The sequence below is a fragment of the Ambystoma mexicanum genome, chromosome 5p (genome assembly GCF_040938575.1).
Source record: "Ambystoma mexicanum isolate Mex_15411 chromosome 5p, UKY_AmexF1_1, whole genome shotgun sequence".
NCBI lineage: Eukaryota > Metazoa > Chordata > Amphibia > Caudata > Ambystomatidae > Ambystoma > Ambystoma mexicanum.
This window is the reverse complement of record NC_090930.1, coordinates 1284043755-1284061904: the sequence shown is the minus strand read 5'-3', so window position 1 is coordinate 1284061904 and position 18150 is coordinate 1284043755.

Sequence of the window (18150 nt, the reverse complement as noted above, 5' to 3'; positions counted from 1 at the left end):
TCGTAATGCATCATAATAAAATACACCTTCTGCTCACTCTCTGCACCCTACACAACTTGTCCGAATCGTACCCAGCAGAACCAAACTATCGCTACCCAGATCCAAGAACTGCCACAACCAACAAATTGGTGCATTTGCAATGGAGGCAGTAGGCCTCATTCCGAGTCCGGCGCTAACCAATGGCGGTAGTAACGCCTTGGTCGGCACCAGACCCGTACCGGCACCGCCCTGGTGGAATGGGAAATTACTGCCCTATTCCGAGTTGACCAGGGCGGTAATTTCCCATTCCCCAGGGCCCTTCCCCATTCCCAAATGAGCCCCCATAGGACTCAATGGGAATGGGGAAATTGCAAATAACGGTGACTGTACTTTACGGTCAACGTTATTGGCTAAAAAGCCCCTTTGCACCCTCGTCCCTAACGCCTGCTAAAAGCAGGCATTAAGGACGAGGGCGCAAAGGGAACTCGGAATGTGGCGGTAAGGGATTACCGGCACCGGTCTCTTTAACGGTGACTGGTATCCCTTACCGCCATACTCGGAATGAGGCCCAGTGAGTGAAAAAGTGTATGAGGCATCGCTTATAGAAGCAGTACTTTGTCCAGGTACTAAGGGCCTGATTCATTAAGTGTTTTATAATGGCGGAATCCCATAGGAAAACGTTCCATGAATAAGGCTCTAAGTGTTTTGGAGAAGTATTTCCCAAATTACCAGGGGACAAGTTAAACAAGGATTCTCAGCCTGCCTCTTCCTGCCCCCTCGGATAATTCTCTTAACAGTTCCCTTTCGGGCTGCAATGAAGCCTGAGCAAAGTCCTTCAGTGATATATCAATGCATGTTGGTGTCTTTGCTTGTGATCACGTGGATTGGCCTGTCTCCCCTGCAATGTGGTTGGAGTTCATGTGGGCCTTGTACTTCCTGCTCTTTAATGCAGCTGCTCACTTCTCTGGTTAAACCAGATGGTTTGCCGGTATTCCGGTGCTAAATCCGCCGGGTTACGGCAAATGCAATTACCATTACTGACAATTGTCTGACGGTATTACCGGCAGATTACAAGTGCCGGTATACATGGTAAATCCCCATTCCATGCAGTCTGATAGGACTACATGGGCGGATTTTGCCACTATGACATGACTTGATAGGTTATTTATAACGCGCTTAATACCCAGAGGTTTCTAAGCGCGGACCCGGGGATCGAACCAGTGTTGCTCTGTGTCGTCTTGCTTCCAAGGCAAGCACGTTGCCGCTGAGCTATCCTCCCGAGACATATTACCTGCCATCCCAATAATACAGGCAGTTTTTTGCCGGTAGGGGTCAGATTTACCTTCAGTTCTTAGCTGGAGGTAAATCGTTAACCCCTACTGGCAAAGTTGTAGTTGGCCGGTCCGGTAAACGTCATTACCTGCACTGTGTACCATCTAACTCATAATGAGGCCACAAGTGCATTTCCTTGATTCACCGTTTGGTTAATACATTCTGCAATTGTGGGCTTGTTCTCATCTCACCAGCCTTCATAGAGATTGACGAATTCTATTTTTCTTGTTTATTTGATGTGCGTGTTTAAGATATAGTTCCTTATGATATCAAGCAAGATGCACTCTGGCTCTTTCTCAATCTGTAAATGACTCCACTGAGAATAAATAACAATAACAAGTGTTGATTGTTACAAAAATTAGCAATGGGTAAAAAAAGTAAAATATGAAAAGAACAGCAGCACAATGGCATATGCCTGCGTGAGCGGATTAATGCATGCAGCAAATCCATGACAGACATGAGAGAAGGCTCCTGGGCGCGATCTTTGAACTCACTCAGCTATTTATTTTCCGCCGCCGAGAGTAACAGATGAAAAACACAACTGTTTGCCTAATAGGATTCGCGCCTTATTATGGCTGCTGATTTGCAGTTTTCCTTAACTCGCCATGATTACTTTTTCAGCAGCCTGGCCTTCTCCCCAGCTGATCTGCGTCTTGTTAGCCGGCATTAATGACACTTCAGTCACTGTGGCTTTCAAGCAGAGCCCTTCCACGTGAACAGAGAGTTGACATTTCCTGACATTTTCCCAACTAATTACAGGACAAATAATTAAGCATGTTCTAGTATGTAGCAAATGAAGGCAAAAGCCGCCTGTCAACGACGGTGATTGATGACACTCCGGGAGACTTTATCTGATGGGTCCTGCCAGGCGGTAGAAGGGGAAGCAAATTTATTAGAATGAACAATGCAAATTCTGAGTCATCTCCTCCAGTTATGCGCTGCCGCAATATCCATGTCAGGGTGAATGTGACACTGAAAGCAAAATATTTGCATTTTGTGGAGCAGGTTGAAGGGGAAATCAGAGCCGGGAGATGACAGGCCTAATTATTTTGGCTCATACAGGCTAGGACAGCTGTTTCTGGTGTCCCGAACAAGGCTGTCACACAGGTAACTAAATAGGTCTGCATATAAGTCTGTATGCAACACTGCGCTGAGATGTCTCCCGCTAATGACCAACGCTAATGTTACTGCCATGCCTGGAAAACAGTGAACGTGTCACGCTGCACCTCCTGCCTGGCAGTCAACATTTCACTACATAATTACTTGTTAGTGAATTAATTCCTATCTGTCACTATCTATGCCAGTGTCATTTTTGGGCCATTACAAAATTATGCCATCGCTATGGCAACTGCAAGCGAGCTACAAGGCGAAACAATTCCTAGACTCGAGAAAAGGGCCTAGTTAGGCACACGTCTAATAATGTGAAACTCAATGGGTGCCTCTTTGCTGTCTGCCATCCTAATTCCTCTTTTTCCCACTTTTGCTTTAGATCAAGGGACGTCTGACGAGAATTTAGAGTTGTGCACTTCACTAAATTATTAATAATTCATATAATTAAACATTCTGCCAACACTACTCTACTACTAGGAAAACAACAGTTGTGTTGTTTCAATTAATTAGTAGATGACAGAAAATGGTGTGCTTCGAAATGAAGCAGTAGATCAGAAGGGCTAACTAAGTAGGAATAATTGGTAGGTGCGGGGCAATTCTGCACTTAGTCACTCCTCCGACTGATGTGTATTGCCCTATTCAAGGCTCAATCAAATCCCACGCAGCAACAGTGCACGTTCTGCTGTCACTTGTCTTAGACACACACATGAATCTCTGGCCCAGTTTCTGGTGTTCGGTTTGATGGGCCATGGGAGTCCAGAGGAGACAACCCGTATATCTCTTTAGAAGAGTGCAAGCTTACCAGCCGGCAGGCGATATACTTAAACTGACATGTGACCCTTAAACTCTTTTCACTCTTTCGGCAATGCTGTCCAGTGTGTTTTTATGAAACGTTACATCATGATGGCCTATCCTTGAGTAGAAACAGGTAATGATCAGAAAAAAGTGCCACAAATTGGCACTCTGATGTGAATCTTTTTCTCGAGTTCCTCCGGGTAAACGTTCTCCCGAGTAGCCCTGTGACAAATAGTTTTCTGCCCTGCAGGAGTACAATGGTGAGTAGAGGCTAACGGGTCTACTCAGCCCTCACATGTCTACAAACCAATTGTGAACTCAACCATAAAGGAGAAACAAGCACAGTTAAGAGATATACCTCCTTCACCTTTGGTGTAACGTGGGCCGAGGGAAGGCTATACTCACAAGAGGGGTGTGAATGTGAAAGCGTAGCAACCCAGAGAGTGAAGTATAACAGTCCAAAATAAAAGAATGTCCAATCCAGGTTCCATAGAAATAAATATACTTTCATTAAACACACCATATGCAATATAATTTTATATGATATCCCATGATAAGTCATTGATAACACGTCTGTTGCCCTTTTTAAGAACAAATGGTACATCTCTGTATTGGAACCGTTTATGCTGAAACTTACCTTCAATAATCCCCAATTTTTTCCAAACTGATTTCAAACTAAAATTCAGTAGGTAAATTCCCCCCAAGAAACCCTGGAAGCTGCAGTCTACCACTCAGACACAAAATTACACACTGGATGGGACAACAACAAGAAACACAGACAACCCCTAAAATATTAACCACCACATAAATACTGGCTGGCTCAAACCTGACTGAGCTGTGACAAAAATGAACCAAGGGTACCACTCCCTTGCCTCATCGAGAATAAAGGGCATACTATTGAACACAAACACCTTCGGTAGAGATTTTGTTCCTATAATACCAAGGGGGCAAACCCTCACCGGCTGCAAAAATAAAACTGTAATTATGGCCACTGGCAGTGTTCTGTTTTCCCATATTGTCCACATAACTTGTAAAATTGTGCACGCCTTCCCTCTTTGGGAGATAACTTATCGGGCACCAGAGGAACCCTGACTGAAAAAAGGCTATGGGAAAGCTCCCTCTGCAAGTCTCAAGCAACCCTTTGCCTGATACGGGTGACAGATTTGCCCTCTGGGAGAAACAACTAGAGGAGTTAAGGTTTTTCCCAACTTGGGAATAACCTGCGCAGACCTACTGAGATTTCCACAGGCGATCTAACTAGTGAATCCTTTGCAATAAATAAATGAAGCAAGGAAACTCTCACACGTAATACCCATGTCTGAGTCCAGTGTTGTTTTGCTTTACTTCCTTCTCTGCCTACCCAAGAGGATAGCAAACCCTGATATCAGAGCCCCTGCCTACACAGCCTCTCTTAAACAAATAAATAACAAAAATAAAGTATACTGTGAGAAATCTTAACTTTGCTTTAGATTTTTTTTTAATACTTTCTCTTTCTTTCCTTTTTCGCAGTACCCCACTGTAATAATGTTGAAGGAATCAATGCACTGATCCAGAGCCTGGCTCACCAGAAGGAGTCACGAGTGGCAGAAGAGTGCTGAGATGCATCAGAACAAGATGTCCGATCAAAAGAAATATATATATATGCCTTCTCAACCAATTACCCTTTGAGGAGTGAACGATATGAGACCTGCCTGAAACGTAGCCTGCACTCTGAATAAAGCCCAAGCTTGATGTAAGAGTGGAAACTGCTTAAATTAAAAGAACGCTTCATTCAACAGGTGGCACCGCTCCCTATTTTGTGGTCACGTCTCCCGTGGGCCCTGCAGGTCGGTCATGCTTCTCCATGCCTCTCTTGGGGAAGGCCTGTTGGCAGGCTGGGTGCATAATCAACATTCTGGTGAACTGTGGGTGGGCCATCTCTGTACACAGTTTGGATAACGTACCAAACAGTGCAGAGTTGGTGCCCATGACCAGTAGCACCTCAGGATTCTGATTCTTCGCACCAACACCAAGGTGTTCAATGTGGTGTTCACTCCAACCACGTCTTGGGTTAGATGGAACTTTACACAGATGTATCCCAGGTATCTACAGGCAGCATCTCCAATGCCCATCAGACTCATTCCTTCGAAAGGTTCCAACGGTAGATGCAGCATATGCTGGTGATTGCAAGGCTCATACACAATGGTGACCTGAGAGCCGCTGTACAATAATGCTGTGGTTCTTCTCCCTTCAAGGTCAACTGGGATGGTCATTGTGGGTCCAATGAGGCCGTTTGGAATGCCACGGTGCATAGGTGCTTGGGATTGCAACCTGGAACAGTTCACTGACAGCTCAGTCTTGGAGTTACAGAGCTCATGAACCTGACAGAGATGGTCAGTCATTGGACCAACCTGATCCTTAATTTAATGTTCTCTGTGCTTAAGTCCAGCTCTCAACAACCTTGCAGACTTGTTTGTGTTAGTTTTACTGGGAGTCACTCCTGCTGATGAAGTTCTAGCTGCCCCACCTCTAGAGCCTACTGAACGTTTACCGTCATTAGACCAATGTATTTCACAGTAAGTCTTAACCCGGCCTTTCAGTTATGACATTCTGAAGCTGCCAATAGACCCCACCGATTTGCCCCTTGGCTCTTTCATGGATCATTCACGGGAAAGAGCAGGGGAGCATTGGGTTTTCCTCTGAATTCTTTTTTGTTGGTGCCCATCCAGCTTATTTTCTTTACTTAGAAAGTAGGCTCTCCGGCCTCCACTTCCGGCATTTTGGTCATTGAGGGATATGGGATGCAACCCCCTCCTCTCATTGGTCCCTGGGGACCTCCCCAGATCCAATCATCCTGATCCACAGGCTGGAATGGAAGGAGGTTATTTATCTAGAAATAGAAAGAAAAAGAGGGGTTCATTATTTCATTCAAAAATATATTTCCCTGGAAGATAGGACATAGCATTCAAGATAAAAAATAAAACATTACATAGAAAGGGGTATTACATTTCAGAACATAGTCATCATATGTTTTTCTTTTTTTTTTCTTTTGCAACTTCCTTCTTAATATTACCATTGAATATCAATGAAACTACTAACCTGGTATAAGTCTCCATCCAGGGTTTTCATCCTCACATCTCATTCCTAAGATAATTCCTCATATCGACTTTCACTGGGCTCCTCAATTAGGTGTAAAGCTTGTCTGGGATGACAACTTTTCAACTGATAGATCGGAACCCGTTTTTCTTCTGTCAATTCTCCTTTTGAGACGCAGATCTTGCTGGCAACAGGTGTTATTTTATCTACAATTTGAAAGCTCCCACACCAAGACAGAAGAAATTCCTGTTGCTTGGTCTTGTTCCTCTGGAAATTGTACAGGTAAACCTTGTCTCCTACCTCAGACTCCTTCTTGGTGGTTTTTAGATCATAATATGTTTCAATATATGTTTTCATTCCTTTAGCCAACTTTTCTAAATTGCTCTGAGCATAAGCAAAAGTGTGCTTCCTTACATTTTCAATGTACTCATGAGGGGTGGACGCATTTATCATTGTCTGCTTCTGAGTTCTCTAAAGCAGATGCTGAGGTAGCACCACGGTCATAAGCGCAAATTGAGACATTTTTGTTGCAGAAGATGGTGTAGACCTAATAGCCAACAGAAATAGGTGTTAATCGGATGTCAACACTGGGTCCATATGTCTGCCACAAACTTCAAGATATTTCAAGATACTCACAATTGTCTTGTGTCTTTCCACCCCCCTGCTTGAGGCTGGTAGGTAGGCAATGTGGAGTTTTCTTTTTACCCCTAGAATTTATAACATCTTTGCCATCAACTCACTGGTAAAATGACTTCCTCGATTCAACTCAATCCTTTGCGGGAGGCCGAAATGATGGAAGATGTGGTTTATCCATAGTGCTACAGCTGTTTCCACCTTACAATTCAGGGATGGAAGTCATTCTACCCACTTTGTGAACAAGCAGTTACAGTCAACATGAATTTTGAATATTCTGTTTGTAAAATGTCAAGTTTTTGTGTATGTGTAAAAGGTGTACATTTTAACCAAATACAATAAAAAAAAAAATAATAATTAAAAATTTACAGTCAAATGTACTTGTTTCCTCTAGAGGAGCGAAACACTATCCCTCTGAAATCGACTTGCAAATCTGACCAAAGCAGTGTGTCAGTTTTGGCCGCAAGGCTCACCTGTGATTTCTTTTGAAGAGACTTGCTTTCACCGGATGCCTTGCAGTGTTGTTTTTGGATTGGGTGTCTTGAATGTATGGGCGAGAATTTCCAGATGCAACGCTTCCTGATTGGTGAAAACCCAAAAAGCCAAAAGAGGACACAGGAGAATAAAACACTCTCCAACGGGAGAGGAAAAAAACCTGTGTCTCAGCAAAATGAATTCCTGAAGAGCTGATTTCCAAAGTCCAGGATAAACAAATGAGTAAGTACTGCAGTGGAAATAATCAAAGATGAAAGAACCAGGTCGAAAGATCCAAGCAAACACAGTGGCAAGGCAGCTAGGAATGATACCAGGAAGAGACCCAGGCAAGGAGGGGACAAAGAAAAAGGCAGAAAGAAGTCAGGAGTCACAAAGAGTAAGGCAGAAAATGGAAAGTAGCGCTGAGCGGGGATCAGGGAAATCTTATCTGTGTTGATACGCAAGGTACCATAGACCAGGATGCTGCTTATGCGCTTAATCCGGAGCTGGACCCGATGATCGAGTGCCTCCCCAACACTAGACCGCCATTATCGCTTCTGCAGTTGTTAACAGGGCGCCATCATGGGAGTAAAAATGGCACCCGCGATCTGAGGAAACCGTTTCCAAGCTGATCAGAGGGACCAAACGCAGTGATTTGTGACACAGTGTCGTCCCCTTTTTTTTGTAGGGCAGCTCTGTATGTGAGTGAACTGTGTTGGAAATGAGCACACACAAGAAACCCATTAGGTAAATGTCGTGGTCTTGGCCCATGTGAAGCCAGTAGGCAACCTTGCACAAGATGTCCAATGTTGTATAAAACACCCGATGACCTGAAGTGGGCATGTTATGGGTGTGGTTCAACATCAGGCTTCGGAATGAGGTAGGTCACACCCACTGGTCACATCCATATAGGGCTCTCGTACAAACAAACCATCTTGGATCCAGAACATCTTGGAAAACCTCATCAACACCCAGAGATCCTCTTTACTGGCATAATCCGATTCTGTTAGAGGGGTCTTCAATGTATTGATAGAATTTTCAGGTAATCAGGTCCTCTTTGTGTGTAGTGATCAAATGCGCATCTGGGGTACCTTTACTCCACTGTGCAATCGAGAGTTCACTATTCATACGTGTTGATGACCTGATTTCCAGTCTTATCTGACACCTCTATTTTGGAACAACCCCTAATTTTATTCCAATACATGATCATTTCATTAGAGGTCACCAGATTATCAATTGACTGGATAAGTTTGCCATGCTTTCATATTTTTTTGTTTGAACAAAGAATGCCTCGATTCTTCCAGTAAATCCAGTGTTCCACAAACGCATTGCTGACATAATTAGAGTCAGTGATTATGATCAGTTCTTGGAGTTGGTGGTGCACCGCAGTGAGGATGGCTTGAAACACTGCCATCTACTCTGCCACCTCACTACTTCGGGCCCTATTTTGTAACCAGATGAGGGCTCTGGGGTATTATTCGCCCAGGCATTCCCAATGCCAGCCACTAGTTCTTTTCCCCCGTTATTATCAACTTGGTAGGAACACTCATCCACATAAAGTGTGGGTATACCCTGGCACGTTTCTTCTTAATAGAACTTGTTCAGGGAAGTGAAATACTCCTTCATGTTGTTGATCATTAGACTTTTGTCCTCAAGGCAGTTTTCTTGAGCACAATCATGCAAGTCGGACAACCCTTGCGCTACAGGACTCTTCTTATTTTGGCCATATCTGACCTCCACATGAAAGCCTTGTATGGGGAGGATCCAGGAAGTAATTCTGGAATTACTGACATTCCCCACCCGGATTCTGAAAGAGTTGGTGAGGAGTCGTGATGATGATATGCTTCCTGTGGATGAAAGGGCAGTAATTTTTCAATGCACACCCCTTTGCCAGGAGTGCCTTTTCACAGTCATTGAATTTTTCCTCCACTGAGGGCAAGGTTTTGCTCGCCTACGAGATGAATTTGTTAACCATGTCATGCTTTTGGAACAATATGGTTTTTAGGCAAATATCTGAGTACTCTGTCCTTGTTCTTTATGGGGTAAGTCAAACAAGGAGCCTGGGGAAGGCTTCTTTTCAGTTGTTTAAGTGTATTTGATTGTTCTGGGCCACACTCCCACTCGATTCTAGCCTTTAATAATTGGACATAGGGTTGAGTGACCTCTGTGTAGTCTTCAAGGAACTTTCTAATATAATTAGTGAGTCCAAGAAGGCTTCCTAATCCTCACAGAGTTGCAGGGTATTTTTGTTTCATTAAGGCTTCCAACTTCTTCTCCCGGGGATTGAGACTCTCAGGTGTGATATTGTGCCCTAATAAGTTCACTGAGGTCTTACACCACTGTGCCTTCCAAAACGACAGCTTTGCTCTGGCTTTCTGCAACTGGGTCAGAACATAGAGGAGGATTTCTGCTATATGTTCCACCACAGTTGAGGTCTTGATCAGAACATCATCTACAAAGGCCAGGTTTCCCCTTTTCGCCCAAATCGGGCATGGACTTATGCAGAAAGGTGTTGAACTCATTGCCAGAGTTTATGTATCCAAAGGGGTTCAGGCCCACATGTACTGCTACCCCCCAAAGGTAAAGGCCAGCTTGTATTGGTCTGCACTACTCTAGTGTCCTGTCCAGTTGCCGTTGGTCAAGTCAATGGTGGTGTACACCTTTTATTCTTGGATCTGTGTCAGCCCTTGATCGATGTAGGAAAGTGGCCATCTTGACATGTAGACCCATTTGTTTAACTGCCTAATGTCTACACATAGGGCCTCAGTCTGAGGTGGGTGGTAAGGGGTTAACAGCACCGGTAAGGGTGCTGGGGCCATTAACCCCTTACTGCCCTATTACAAGTCTGCTTGCGGGACCCGCAAAGGGTGCCTGGTAAAACCAGGCACCCTTAGCGGGTCCCGCTAGCAGACCAGGGAGCTAACAACAGGTCCGTTAATAACGGACCTGTTGTTAGCTCCTTCCCCATTCCCATTGAGCCCTATGGGGGCTCAAATGGGAATGGGGATGGGTTCCCTGAATGTGGAAATACTGGGTTCTCCAAAGTTGGAATGGCCCGGTATTTCCCCATTCAGGGAACCCGGATCCGGTATGCGGTATGGAGGTAGGCATGGCGCAAATAACGCCATGGCTATCTCCATACACGTAACGACCTCCATAGTCTCCATTGATCATTTGGTTTGAGTATCCCCAATACCGGGCTGTTAAAGGTGCTGTGGATCTGACGAATTATCCCAAGGGATTCTAAGTTTTAATAATGTTCATGAGTGACTCCATTGATAAGAGAGATAACTGGTATTGCTTTACAAATACTGTAGAAATCTCGGGGTTCATGGGTATGGTGGTTGAATGAGTAGATGTGTATCCACTATCATATGAGTTCACTGAAAAGATATCCTGGAATTCCAGGAACATTTGTTTCAGCTTTTGGATTTGCTCCTCAGTCTCACAGGTATCAGCAAGATTGATCCGTTCTTTGACCATCTGCTTGAAACCCGGAAAGACCTTGAGCATGGCAATTTCAGCAGTATCCTCCAGGTGGATAGAGAAATCTCTTTTTATGATGTTAACCTGGACAGGACGTTCCAGGGATTCGAGGTACTTGTCCTTGACTGTGAATACTACCTCATCCGGCCTGATGTCATAGGTCACCTCTTTCACCCCATAAGAGCAGGAAGAGTACACCAAGAAATTCCCCCCATTACTGTTAAAAACATTTCTGGAAGAATACTGTTGCTGATGTTCTAACAGTCATTTGGGATTGGTCCAATGATCTCATTACCTAAAACAAAAGAATAATGTTGGGCATCAACCGCCATTCCAATAAAGGTGTTCTAGGACTATTAGAGGCATCAAATTTAAATACAAACTTTGTTGTTGGAGATGGGAACTCAAATGTATATAGGCATCCTGATATTTAAGGTTCTGTTTGATTTATCAATCGAATTAATTGTGGGAAGGGTCTGATCTTTTTGGAGTTTCCTGAATAATCCTTTGCTGATTAAGCTTCTTCCATTATTCAGGCATTCTCTGATGAACACAGGCTCCTCCCCCTCATTTATCTGTATGGGGAAGACAACTGTTTGACCTTTTTCTGAATGTCTGTCAGACTTTGAGCTTGTTCTTCATTGTCTATTTTTCACGGGACTCAATGTTTCTTCTGACTTTGGACTGGTGCAACATTTCAGGGTTCTCCCTTTAAGTGTGCAGTGCCACTTAAAACTGAGATGAAGGTTGGTTTTCAAGAATGGAAAAGGGGTCCCATCACCAGCTTGTTCTCCCACAGAGATGATAGTGATCTCTGGGACCTGGTTGTTTTTTAACAGGATTTGTACTTTCTCAAACTGTCATTCGATTAAACGGCAGGTGCCATTCATGCTTAGATAAGTAGTGCTTATTATTACTTTTATCAGCCACTTAGTCTGGGTCCACAAGACCTTGTTTACACAGTCGAGCAGAGGTGATAGCCTCCTCAGGAGATCATTCCCAAGTAAACAAGGTGTGCCCTCTGGAGTCACAACTATCAACAGGTGTTTCAAACAATGTCACCCAATTTTTATTTCCAGATCCACATTCTCTTTGATGGAAATGGCACTCCTGTTGAAATTCTGTAGTTGTCTGAGAGGTGGGGTGACCCTCTCCCATCCTGAGTCTAGAATTGGTCAAAAGCCTTTTTGGACAGGGGGATGGCTTGGATCCAGTATCCACCAGAGCTGATAATTCTAACTGACCCTGCCCCTTGACCGCAGTATAAAATCTGCCTTCTTTTTTGTCAAGGGTGCCAAGAAAGTGAGAGTTATTTGCCAGCCCAACAGTCATTTTCTTGATATTGAACTCTGAAACTGTGTGACCTTGGGCGATCATCTGTGTTGTAAATGAGGAATCTATAAGGAACATTTTACAACTAATAATGGGTGGATTCAAGGGATCCTCTTTATCCCCTGATTGTCCACCTTTACATGGAGGCAGTTCGCAGATCCTGTTTTGGGGAAGGACGTGGTCTCCATTTCTGCCTTGTCTGGCATGCATTTTTGGGGTTGAAAAGTCTCTTGATCTGGGTCAGTTTCCATACTTACCAAGACCAACTCAGGATCTTTTGGGACACATTTTTCTTTGTGAGGTATCCCTCCATTCCTGAAAGAGAAGGTTTGCTTACCTAAATCCTCCAGGAACTCTTCACTTTCAAAGGGGATGGTCTTTAACTCCTCCACAAAGCAGGTTCTTATTTGGCTTTTCTTACTTCCCTTTTTCTCTTTGGGTTCTAAAATCCGGGGAGTAGGAGTGTCACTTTCAGACTGAGAGTTTTCTAGGGGTTCTATCTAGGTGAGAAAGGAAGTGTCCTTTAGGGCTTGGTATCTCTCCTACACCCGGGCCCCTCCTCAGCAGCTGGTGGCTTGTCAGGTGTTTGCTCCTGTCACCACCCTTCTCCCAAGGCATCAGACATGGGTGTTGGGGAATTCTCAGAAGCATGGTTAGGTTGAGGGTTGGACTGCACCCTCAGCATGCACTCCAGATCGTTTGTTAGTTGCTGGATCTGTTGCTCCGGCTGCAAGACTTTTTCTGGATTGTAATGAGTTCTCGAGTCATACCTCTGCTGATTCCAAAAAGGGCAACTTTCCCTTCTCCCCACAAGCTTGGGTACTGGACATTTCTCCCATAACTTTGCATCCTGAATCTAACTGGTCCTGGGTTCAGGGCTCTATTGTCCTGTAAGTGGGGAGAGAGATGAGGATTATTTTGGAAGTTCTGGTTCGGGGGGTATTTAGGGAAAAAGTTAATGTTGTGAGGTGGAGTGATACTTCTCTCCTGAGGGAAGTATGGAGGTAAGTTTCACAGGGCAGTACTTACCTGGTTGAGTTCCCCCCTTGGGCTGGGGGAGTATATACATACCCCAGGATTGGTTTGGTACCCTTATAACTAGGGCTTACATAGTGTCATGACCACTGTGCGGGGGCACAAGTTGTGCCACAAGCAGGCTCTCACCAGAACACTGAGGAACTTAAAACCACTGCAAAAGGGCTCCTGGAGCCAGTCCTGGCGCCTTTGGCACCATGCTCGTATGTAGGAAGGAAGGGCTGTTCAAACTAGGTCCCAATTATGTACATGGGCCTTTAAATCCAACATGGAAGCACCCACACATTCTAGTTCTAAGAACCAAGCCATGCGGTCTAGTGTTTTGGGTGTGGCAGGCCTGGAACTACTTTCTCTGGTACTACTTTACCTGGGCTATATAAACCACTCCCTGACTGGAGAACATGCTTTGAGTTATTCTGCAACCCGCAGCGTGACGCTCACCGTGTCCAGCTCCTGGCCTTCAGCATCTTCCTGTAATCCTGCAAGAACAAGATTATTCTGGTTTACCTGAGAAAACGACATCCAGCACAACTGGGCTGCAATCTGTGGAAACCGAGAGAAGAAACATCACTCACCTGTGAGTACTAGCTTGAGGACTTCCGGCGAACTGATATCACAGCTGCTGTTCAAACATTGCAACCTGCAATAACCAGAAAGGGAAAAACAATATTAGAATGCGTGCTTCCAAAACATCGAATTCCATCAGTCTTACCTGAATTCCGTTGCGCTACGCCACGCTTCCATCCGGAGCACCACAGCAACATCTGCAAAGAAAAAGAGACATATTCAGGTTCGCTTTTACTATTAAACAACCGCACAGCGCTGTACTTACCTTAACGGATTCCGGGGGACTGTTTTTAATTGCGATCTCATCCACTCGCAGCACCACAGCGGCCTGTGAAGAGAAGAAGAAGAAAACACAGGTTAGCTTTAAAAGACAATAGAGGCGCTGCACTTCGCACTTTCTCTTACCTAGAAAACGTGCCTCTCCATCCGGCACGCCAGCATCAAGACCTTCGCACCTGAACAGAAGGAGATAAAGACATTAACAAATTCCCACCATAACCAGAAAAAAGACTTACCATTAACAAACCGACCTGCCTACCAGCAGATTCGGGGTCACAGCAGGCCTGGGCCCAAGGAAGGTGAACTGCACCAGTGAAGCAACTCAGGCAGCTCGCCAACAAATGTCAAGCGCCCCTGCACAAGAAACGCAGGATGGATAGCTCACCCTACAAATAACTAAGATTCATTATTCAGCACTGGGCAACTACGCATCCAGGGTTCCAGATCTCAGAGCCTTCCAAGGATATCAGATGAGCGTAACACATAGGTGGCAGGGTCAGAGAGATCATTGTTCTGGACCCCTGCCTGACTACTATTTGATTGGGCTGGGGTGGGGAGTCCCTTCTGCCGTCCAATTTACTTGTTAGCAGGAGGGGCATTTCTATGCGCCCCATCTCCTGGTCCAACAGAGGGGTAGCTCTCACCTCTGCCACCTTCGCAGCAGCAGGTGTGTTCGATAGTTTGGGGGGTTAGAGGTTGTTTTTACTCCTAGTGGGTTTCAGGACCTCATATATCCTCGTAGCTTGTTCAATTACCCATCCCAGGGTCCTGTGCTCATGAAAATCACACACCAACTGAGTCATAATGTATTTAGGGAGCGCATGAAAATAGGTGTGCCCGAATGTCCTACTATTGGTGTTCACCCACTGGGACGTCTAGGCAAATGCCCATTTCAGCTCCTGCACAAACTGCCTAGGCGCCTGATCCTCCCCACATTGCACATTTTATAGAGTCTTACGGGCTTCTTGTGGGTTTCTGTGTGTGGAGAAATGTTTTAAAATGGCTGTATTATAGGTGAATCATTTATAATGATCCTGGTCCTCCAGTCTGGCAAAGAAATTGGAATACCGAGGTGTGAATTTCCATTTCGCAAATGTGATGCAATTCACATAATTTCTGATCTTGAATGATGCCATCATCTGCACATAACGTTCCAAGTGCTCCCACACTAAATATTTGTCATTCTTATGGTATGGGTCAGAAAGCTCTTTTTGGCCTTGATCTGTCGGATTGGTTCTTTAACAAAGCCGTTTCCCTGTGTTGCTGTCTTTTTCTTCCTCTGCAAGTCCATTCATTTTCTGACTCAGAGCTGCTATTCGGACTCCATTCCCTGTCCTCTAGGCGTTCCATATCTCCATACGATTGGTAATATCTCACAAGCTCAAATGTTCTGGACTCCTCCTGCCTGGATCACAGTGAACTCTCATGGTCAAATTCCCTATGGTCACTTTTTTTAGGCCCAGGATGAAACAAAGTGTCTTCATCCCTCCTTTCATGGAGTCTAGGAAAATCCCCCCTTTCCCTGAATGTATGGAGATTTTTAGTATGCCCTTCCTAGGCTGGAGCTTAAGTTTTTCTCCAGCGAAGCGGGTGAAGTGGTCTCCTTATAGACTCATATTCAGCCAATCTAGCTCCTGGATTTTCTCATCAAAGGGGTTTTGATGGTCTGAAGTAATCACAATATTCTTTGTAGTCTCCCAGGATATGCTGGTCTGTCCCCCTTACCTCTGTGTAGTAGAGATGAATACTAATCAATATCAGACAGGGACTGACATCCTGGATCAGTTTGGCTAAGCCTGGGTAATTCCAACTGCATTATGTTCTCCTGTACATTTTCAGTGGCATGCATGAGGGCAGTTCCCAATTGTGAATGGGAAATGGTGGATATCTGGCCTTAGGACCCTAATGGGAGGGGCGTATCTCCTTGATCAGAAGGACCTACGCCATACCATGATTGGCCAGGGTGCCTAAAGGCCTGTTTATATTTTTCAATTTGCTTTTTTAATTCCTCACACTTACTTCTCTCTGGCCTTATTTCCTGTTGGTATTAGGAGAGTTGGCTTTTTAATTCTGATACCAAGGCCTGACTAGTATCGAGCACCCTGCTCTGAATCACAAATTGACCCTTTCTTTGCTGTAATTCCTCCTGAAAGTCTTCATTTTCTTTCTGTATTTTGTACATATTCTAGGCGCATAACTTTCAAGAAACTAATCTTTTTCTTTAACATGCCATACAATTTGCTACCTGTGACAGGTCAGCTTCTGCTCATTTTCTGAGAATCTGTCTGACCATTTTCAGCATGCACTTTTAATTTTAATGCATCTTGGTCTTTACTCATTTGTACATTCTGTTGCTTGAGAATATTGGAATCCTGAAGCAATATCTCAAACTCCTGTTGTCAGTCCATCTCTTTAATGATGAACTGACTGTTATAGTTTCTAATCCCCTAATTTATTGTTTGAGGGCCACAATGTCATCTAAAAGCCCTCTGTTTGGTCCCGTAATTGGCATTGGAGATGGCTCACCGTTTCTGCACTCTCTTTGCATGTGTCTTGCAGTTCAGTGACCCTTTTTTCTCACTCTGCACTGGCCTGTAGCTGGGTTGTCGCCTCATTTTGTAATTGATCAATGAGGTTTTGTTCTTTTACTTAGAAAATATGTCTCTGTTGTGCTCTATCTTCTAACTGTTTGATTTCTTTCTGGGCCTCTTTCAAAATCTCAGTCGGATTCAACACACAGGCCTCCCTATTTTGCACTCGCTCTTCCACTAACTGCAAGTGGAAATACAAGTAGGCTGTGAGCAGGGGGGTTTGACTCAGTTACTCCCAAGCATTCTGCTTCATGTAAAATGTCTCTAATGCTTTGTGTAATATCCCACCTTCAAGTCGAATGTCAGTGCTCACTTAGGTAACCTCATGGACCATTCTGGGTTTGCCGGCTCCTGACTTCGCGCTCACTCCATTCTCCTCGAATGAAAAGATTATCCTGGGGATTTTTCCTTGCATCACTCACTTCTACAGTGGCCAGTTTAATATGGCTTTTTGCAACTTTGGGACACTTTCTTTGTGCAGTGGAAAAATCACCCTGTTCCTGCCTGATTTACAAACACAATGCCAAATCAAAAATGTATTCTGATCAATCTCCTTTTGCATTGGTCCTCTACACAATCCTCTTTTTTTACACATGTGCACCTTCCTGAAACTGATGTGTCAAGTCCTTATGGTACGTTAACAGAACAAAAATAACTTTATATCCAGCTCAATGTGATTATACTAGAAAGAATAATCTGTCACAATGCACTTGTCATGAGTCAAAAGACAGTAAGCAAAATCCTGGCACGAGCCCCGACTTTGTAACATATATTGGGAAACCACGCTCAACATGGGGAGTTCCCCCCCCAATCAAACAGGACCACAACACACCAACAGTAGGGACTCAACAGGCTGTATCTATGACACATATAGAGCCATGTAGATCCCCCCTGTGCTAATAATGAGCCAAGAACAAGGCAGGGGCATAGGTTGCATATTTATTTATTTATAATGTATGTTCAATAGATCTTTAGTGGTAACAAATGCTACCTTCTCTGTGGAACCAAACAAACCTTCAACATAACATATGATGTCCTTTTTTGCAATAAACCGGCAAATATTACTTGATACCACTTAGATTGAACACAAAGTATGGTTTGATTTTAAAACAAATGACACATTGACATGCACAGTGCTTGAAAACACAGATTTGTAAAAAATGCATGTGGCCAATAGCACCCTGTTTCCTTTCAAACCAAAAGCAATGCAAAATGGTTCTACTATCAGGGTCACTTACTCACTCCCATGAGAGAGTGTTTATTGTTCAATGCATATTAAACTAGTTTCTCTTTGCAAAGCCTCCCTCCCCCAGCAACACAACCTGTGCATCAGTGATATGCACTACTCCTCTGTTTAAAAGCTAGGTCCAGAGAGTGAGGACAGTTTAGACATTTCATTTGGGGACAAGGGCGCCCCTTAGTTTACATCCAAGTTTACGGAGCGGTGTCAATGGGGAATTTC